The sequence below is a fragment of the Nicotiana sylvestris genome, chromosome 7, assembly GCF_000393655.2.
Source record: "Nicotiana sylvestris chromosome 7, ASM39365v2, whole genome shotgun sequence".
Taxonomy (NCBI): domain Eukaryota; kingdom Viridiplantae; phylum Streptophyta; class Magnoliopsida; order Solanales; family Solanaceae; genus Nicotiana; species Nicotiana sylvestris.
Window position 1 is genome coordinate 77,844,576 of NC_091063.1, and position 7,766 is coordinate 77,852,341.

A 7,766-nucleotide genomic window follows, 5' to 3' on the forward strand; every position below is an offset into this window, starting at 1 on the left:
ATAGAATGGGGCGCTGATGGTGATGAAAATCAAACAACTATTAACCCTACTACTAGAGGTCTAGTGAAATATGATAAAATGAAGGATCGTGAGGAGTTAGCAAAAATGATTGCTTTGGGTTGTCTACCTTTTTCTTTTGCTTCTTCATCATATCTTATTATGTATATTCAAAGGATTTACAATCCTTTATTTAAAGGTATCCCTAGAAGTACTTATAGAATTGATATCTTTAGACTTCATGGACAATATCAAACATACATACGTTATTTGTTTAGCCACCTTCCTTGTAGAGTTTCTCTAACTTCTGATATTGGCCATGCTGTTAATAAAAATGATTATTTGACAATTATATGTCATTGGATAGATGATACTACTTGTATGCAAAAACGTATTATCGCTTTTAGATATGATGAAGATCAGAGTCATACTGCTGCGTTTATAAGTAGTACTATTTGTGAAGTTGTTGAATTTTATAATCTAAAGCAAAGAGTATTATGTATGTCTTTTGATAACTTCTAACAATAATGCCGCAATTTCAATATTAAAACTGCATTTGCAACCATCTCTTGATGAAATTTTTCATGTTAGGTGTGCATGTCATGTTTATAATTTAATTGTTAAAAGTGACTTTGATTTATTTTCAACTGAGATTACTCATGTTAGAAGAGCAGTTAGTGTTATTCAAGGAAATAATAGACAATCTAGAATAAAGGAATTTAAGAATAAGTGTATCCAGTATAACTTTAAACCCATATTCATGCCAGACGAAATTGTTACTAGATGGAATTATACATATATATTTTTAAAATATTGCTACAAATATAGATTCCCAATAACTGAAGTTGCTAATGCGCATTGTACTGATCCAAACCGTATGTTAACAACTAGTACTTGGGAGATCATTAGTGATGTTGTTAAATTTTTACATAAATTTTATACAGCTACTGTTGAGTTTTCTGGAGCATATTACCCTACTGTTACTATGGCTTTAGTACATATAGCTGAAATTTCTTTTCTACTCTCTGAATTTAAGAAGAAAGAAAAATATAAGGATGTTGTTGAAAAAATGCAAGCAAAATTCAAAATATATTTCTTTCCAATTCCTCCGATTTACTTAATTGGTGCAGTTTTAAATCCTTCTATTAAGATGTCTGATTGTCACCAATTAATGAATGCTTTATATACTTATATGGAGATTGGACCAACTGAAATCCAGATTTATATGTCTCTATGAACAAGCTAAATGATTATTTACAACAATTATATAATTATTACGCAAATGTAATTGATGATGCTACTCGTGCTGTAGGCAATGTTAATCCCATTATGCACTGTACGACTTCTGCTACTGTGGATGATGAAGAAGGCCTTGATAGTTTTAATATTTTTTCTACATTTTCTAACACTCAAACCAGTAGCAGGAATATTGATGAACTTCAATTCTACTTGCAGAAGCAAAAAGAGCCTCGCACAAAGGAATTTTCACCGTTGGGATGGTGGCATGAAAATGGAAAGCAATTTCCTATTCTTTTCGCTATGGCTCGGGATGTGCTGAATGTGCCAATTACTACTGTTGCATCAGAGAGTGCATTTAGCCAAGCAAGACAACAACTTGAAGACACCCGTCACTCATTGGGAAGTAATGCTTTGGAAGTTTTAGTATGTTTCAGAGATTGGATTAGATCGGAACGAAGAAATCAAGGACGCGAAGATGTTGATAGCCCAGAAGACGAGGAACTTGGAGATATATTAACACATGGTAACCCATCCGAATTTAACACTCCAGAAGAAGATCAATTAGTTCATATTGATTATGAAGAACTTACTAAGGCAATGCAAAACCTTTGAATTTACTTGTTGTTAAAAATGTAAATCTTTCAATTTGTAAGTTTGAATTATGAAATAAATGTAGCACTTGTAACAAGTGCATTTTTTCCCATCTTCCTTGTATTCTATATGTTAATACTTTGAACTAATATAACCTACAATAGTTATACAAAATTCCAAAAAAAAAATTAAAAATACACAAAACCCGGCCCGGTCCGGCCTCCTCAACCCGTAACCCTTACGGTTCAATTTTTACCCGGATGAACCCAAACCCGTTAAACCCGTTAAGAACCATCCCGGAACCGGCCCGGGCCGTAACCCGTTCGAGTCCAAAAAATAGGGGCCCGGCCCGGCCCACACGTTTAACACCTTTAAATCGAACTATTCTTAAAGTTTTCTGCTAAAACATTATTCTTAATATTTGGGATTGAATTAAATATTGTACGGGAATAGTTGGACCGTGTGCTATCCATATCTATCCTCATTAACAATAAATCATGGGAAATGATAGAGCTTAACCCACCATGTAAGGCCTCTGAGTTACCAAAATTGCCTAAATTATTTTCTGGCTTGCGAATGAAGTGATTCAAATCCAAGGATGGTATGTTATACTGTAACATTTAATCGGGTCACATACGGAACTCAATATGCTCCATTAACCGAATTTTGAGTGGATTTATTTAGTGACTTTTTGTGGTCTACTGGTTTTGTTTAAAATTGGTTAAAAATTGCACATACATGTGAACAATTGTTCAAATGCCTCTATTGAGAGTTTTAGCGTGAACATACATAGAGTTGTAGCCACGTGTTTGATGATATGCCTAAAACAACATAACAATTATTTATCTTGCTCGTTTACCTCTTACATGTAGTTGATATATTTGCTTATTGGAAGGATTTATCTTTAAATTGGTACCTTAAATTGTAAAATTACATGATTTCATCATCTGATATAATCTTTCTTGAATTTTCCTCTATTTTCTCATCCATGCATGTTTTTCAATTTAAATTAATGATATTCCCTTTGAATCTTATTTTTTTGGTAGTTGGATATGTGCTATTATTTGTTTAAAAAAATGTACTTTGTAGTTTGTAATGATTATGGATTCACCTTTGAGTTTAATATAAAGCATCACTCAACTAGTAAACATGCCCAGAATCCCGATATCTCAACGAAGAAGATATCGTCTAGTTCAAATCCTAAGGCACCAACGAGCCAACACAATGTCCAATTCTCAACTCCCTCAGACATCACAAACGAACAACCAAACCTTCTTTGTTCAACCATCACTCCCTCAAGATCATCAACCCCCATCTTGGATAGAACAAGCGTTAATGGGGCATGCAATATCATTCAACATGATATTGGACGGGCAGGAAACTGTGATAGTTCTACAAAATTTATACTTTCTAGCCCAGCTGGTATCGGAAGGGATGCATATGGCAATGAGCAACTACTTTAACCATGTCTGGTTGAACAACATATTACACTCTCTAGATCCATCTATGAATTCCAACCTAGCCCAAACCATGAGAAACCAATGGAGTCTACCACCTCACTACAATCCAATCCAAACATAGAATATGCAAATGGATCTCCTATTCTTCCTACCAGGAGAGATCTCGAACATGAATCCAATATTCATGCCTTGGTCAATGCCAAACAACCATGCAACGAATTAGATGACCAACCAAATGCAAAATCCTCCACAAGCAAACAATCTTCAACAAAATGGCCCACTAGATCAAAACAATGCTCCACAACAGCAACCACTTCCCAATCAACCAGAACCAGAAGATCATCCAATAGAGGATGTAGAGGAATTGAACCTGCTGGGGTCAGAACAAATCCTAGAGTTTTCAAGTCTAAACGATGTAAAAGTTTATCTATTTAGGGAAATGCGCGAGAAGAGGTACGTTCTCAGTTGTCCCCCAACACTCTACAAATTCTCGATGGATGTTAGACCTCCACAGAATCTCACTGTTGGGAGCCATGCAATGATTCTGGTTCCCTCGATCAGGAGGAATCCAACATCCCTTCCACAGACAATGAGGGATAATGGTAGCATGCACAACCCTAATCTCCCTGATATGATGCCTCATCCAATAAACTTTATCATTTGGAACATAAGGGGTGGTAATAATGATGCGTTTAAAAGAAACTTTAGGGAAATGATTGATACTCACAAACCTAGTGTTGTCACCTTACTGGAGACTCGTATGGATAACCACATCTCTCTTCTTAACGACTTTTCCTTCACTCAAATGATCGAAGTCCCGGCAGAGGGACAGTCCGAGGAATGGTGATATTATGGAAATCAGATGTGGTCACAGTAAAAGATTTTGTGAGAAGGAACTAAGAGATACATGCTAATATTGAGGTACCTCTAGAATTAACCCTAGAGGTCCTTATTTTTCTTACCTGTTTTTTTGCGGATGATTTGACCCTAATTGGTAAAGCCAACCAAAAGACGGATAATTGTATTAATCACTGCCTTAATTTGTTTATGGAAGAAACAGGCTTGTCTATCAATTATTAAAAATCCAAGAATGTGTTCTCCAAAAAATGTCCTCGAGACATTACTACCCATTTTGCAAACTTATTCAATATGAGGTCTAGTGTTGAGTTTGGGAAATACCTTGGTTTCTCCATTCTGAACCTCAAACCCAAGCCCAAGGACTTTCAATTTGTCATTGATAAAATGCGATCAAAACTATCTCTTTGGAAAACTAATCTTCTGAATATCGTGGGAAGAACCACCTTAGCATCCACCACTCTTAACGCTATACCCTCTCATATAATGCAATATACTATGCTCCCTACAAAAGTCTTAATCCAAATAGATAAAAATACAAAGAGATTTCATATGGGGTACCACTAACACTAAGAAAAAACTACACTTAGTGAATTGGAAGACTGTCACCAAGGAAAAATTAGAAGGTGGCCTAGGAATTCGCTCAGCGTTCCAAAAAATACTGTGCTCCTTACTAGCCTCAGTTGGAGACTTATCAATCATCCTAAAAATCCTTGGGACAACTAATTGTCAGTAAATATACCCAAAAAAATCATCCACAATTTATTCCTTTATCTGGGCAGCTCTAGTAAAAGGCTATAAAATTTTAATGAAAGAAACCTTGTGGCATCCAAGTAAAAATTCTAACATTAATATTTGGATCTCTAGATAGATCCACAATACACCTAGCCTTAGAAGTAGCATAGAAGGACCTCTCCAAAAATCAGATCACTCCATCTCTTTTCAACAATTTATAAATGGTGATCACTAGGATGTTTCAAAAAATATCCTTTGATCTTCCCGACAACCTAATCCAAAAGATCAACGCTACTCCTATGCCTTTATGCTCAGTTGGTAAGGATCACATGATCTGCGACATGAATAGTAACGGTGTGTTTACCTCCAAGTCTTGCTACAAGCTTCTAGAGGATAAATACATGTCCAATCCGGATAAAGAGCCTAATTATAATTGGATTTGAAATCTCCAATGTCCCAATAAAACTAAATTCTTTATTTGGTAATGCATGCACAATAAAATTTCATGTAGAGCCTACCTCCATTATATTGGTATTAATATTGATCTGAGCTGCCTTATGTGCAAAGAAGGGCCAGAAGATGCCTCTCACATCTTCATTAAGTGCCCTATAGCTCCCGTTTTCGGTCAAGCATTGGTCTAATTGTGAGTTAAAGCGATGTTCCAACCCGCTGGTTAACTATCCTAAAGAAATCTAATCTGCAAGGCAGTGATCACCGCTATAAATGGGAAAATATTCTCCCATTTGCGATTTGAAATTTTTGAAAAAATAGAAATAGCAATAATGTGAATAATCTGGACCTAGATATTAATCCTAACCAGGTTCTCCATCAATTATGGGAATATTTTTTCTTCACTGAAAAAAATCTCCTACAACAATCAAAAATTAAAATTGGAATCCATTGGCCAAAGCCCCCTCCAAAAACTATCAAACTTAACATTGATGGGGCTTTCTTAAAAGAAAAGCTTCATGCAAGTATAGGAGGAGTCTTCTGAAATAGCACTGGTAATTGGATCATGGGATATTTCAAATCATGCTATGCAACATGCTCTTTGCAGGTAGAACTTCTAGCACTGGAGCAAGGCCTCAAGTTAGTTGTGGAGATGTCATTAGCTGCTCTAGAAATTGAATCAAATTCAATAGATATAATAAAAATGATTACGAATGAGAATGCCACTACTAACAGTTGTTTACTCAATTGCAGACTATTGATGCACCAACTGAAATCCCCAGTGATCAGGCACAATTTTAGGGAGGGAAATGCAGTAGCAGATTGTTTAGCTAAGGAAGCAGTCAAGAACTTCAAGCCTGAAAAATGCTATCACCTTGCACGCTCACCTCTTTTTGTTGATTCTGTTTTGGAAAAAGACATGCAAGGTCTCTGTTTTGGAGTTAAGCAACTAAGTACCAGTGTTTGCAATAGTCTAGTGATTTTAAACAACAGTAATGTCCTACGGGACTATGTAGTTTCTATATAAGTTTTTTGCTAATATTAATATATATGCTTCCTTATCGTTTCAAAGAAAAAAATAGTCTTCCCATCATTTTTGTTATTTTTTCTTGTATTGAAATTTTAATTGATAAGAGATTTTCTTATATAATAATTCTTGGATTTTGCAGCTTGAAGATGCGGAAATTATTTTTATTGGGAAATTCTATTGATATTACAGCGGTGAGCAGTATCCCTTTCCTAAGGTTCCTTCATTGTGGAGTTTGTACAGCTTCCTGGTGGATGCTCCACATCTTACTACGATACATTTAAAAATGTCCATCTTTATCATAATAAAAACTATTTTATCTGAACGATTTTCTATCATTTGCTTTCACTCATTGGAGAAATTTACTAAGGGTCAATCCATTATGGAGTTATATGCATTTACTTTGTAGTATATTCCATTTGGTTGTTAGTTATAATATATGTGATGGTCTGTATACACAAATATTAAGTGATTTATTCTCATATATTTAAGTCTTGGTTGGTAGAATTATTTGGTACTGCTGCTGGTGGTTGGAGAAAGGAGGTACCTGATGAAATAGTTGAGGAGCGGTCAAGCTGGCTCGGATACCACTCCGATATCACCCAGGTCCACTCCAAATTAAACTTAGCCAATTCTAAAATCTTTAAAATGCCATCTTCTGACAATAAGTGCCGAATCGCTCTTGGACCACCTGAGACTCGACCAGAACATATACCAAAGTTCCAAACTATCGTACAAACTTATTGGAACCTCCAAATCCCGATTCCAAGGTTGTTTACTCAAATTGTTGACTTTAGTCAAACTTGACCACCTTAGGCTACTACCAAGGAACTAAGTGTTCCGAATTTAACCCGAACCTTTCCTGAACCAAACCAACTGCCCGTACAAGTCATAAAATAGGAAAGCACATACATGAAGTCTCAAATAAGGGAACGAAATTGTAGAAAGTAAACTAACCGGTCGAGTTATTACATATTACAAATAGAAGATATTACTCTTGTTTGGTACAAGAGATAAAGAAAATAATCCCAGAATAAAATTTGAGATTGTATTTATCCCATATTTATTTATAGGTATTAGCTAATTTACGGATAAATTTTACACTAAAATGGTGGAATTTATATCCCGCTCTATGAAATATCCTCAGATATCCCTCCTTGTACGAAGCGACCCCTTAAATCAAGATATACTCATTAAATTTAAAAAGACTTAATTTTTTTCCAAATGCATAGGCATAATTAATGAACAATGTTAATAGTAAAGAAATTAAATGGATTAGAAGAAGTCAATTATGCCAATAAGTTACTAAAAACTATGCATATCAAAATTTTGAGAAATATTCTTCAAATAAAAATATTAATTTTTAAGGCCTTTCATCATTGAATTTAAGCCACCTACGTTGTTAAGCCGCC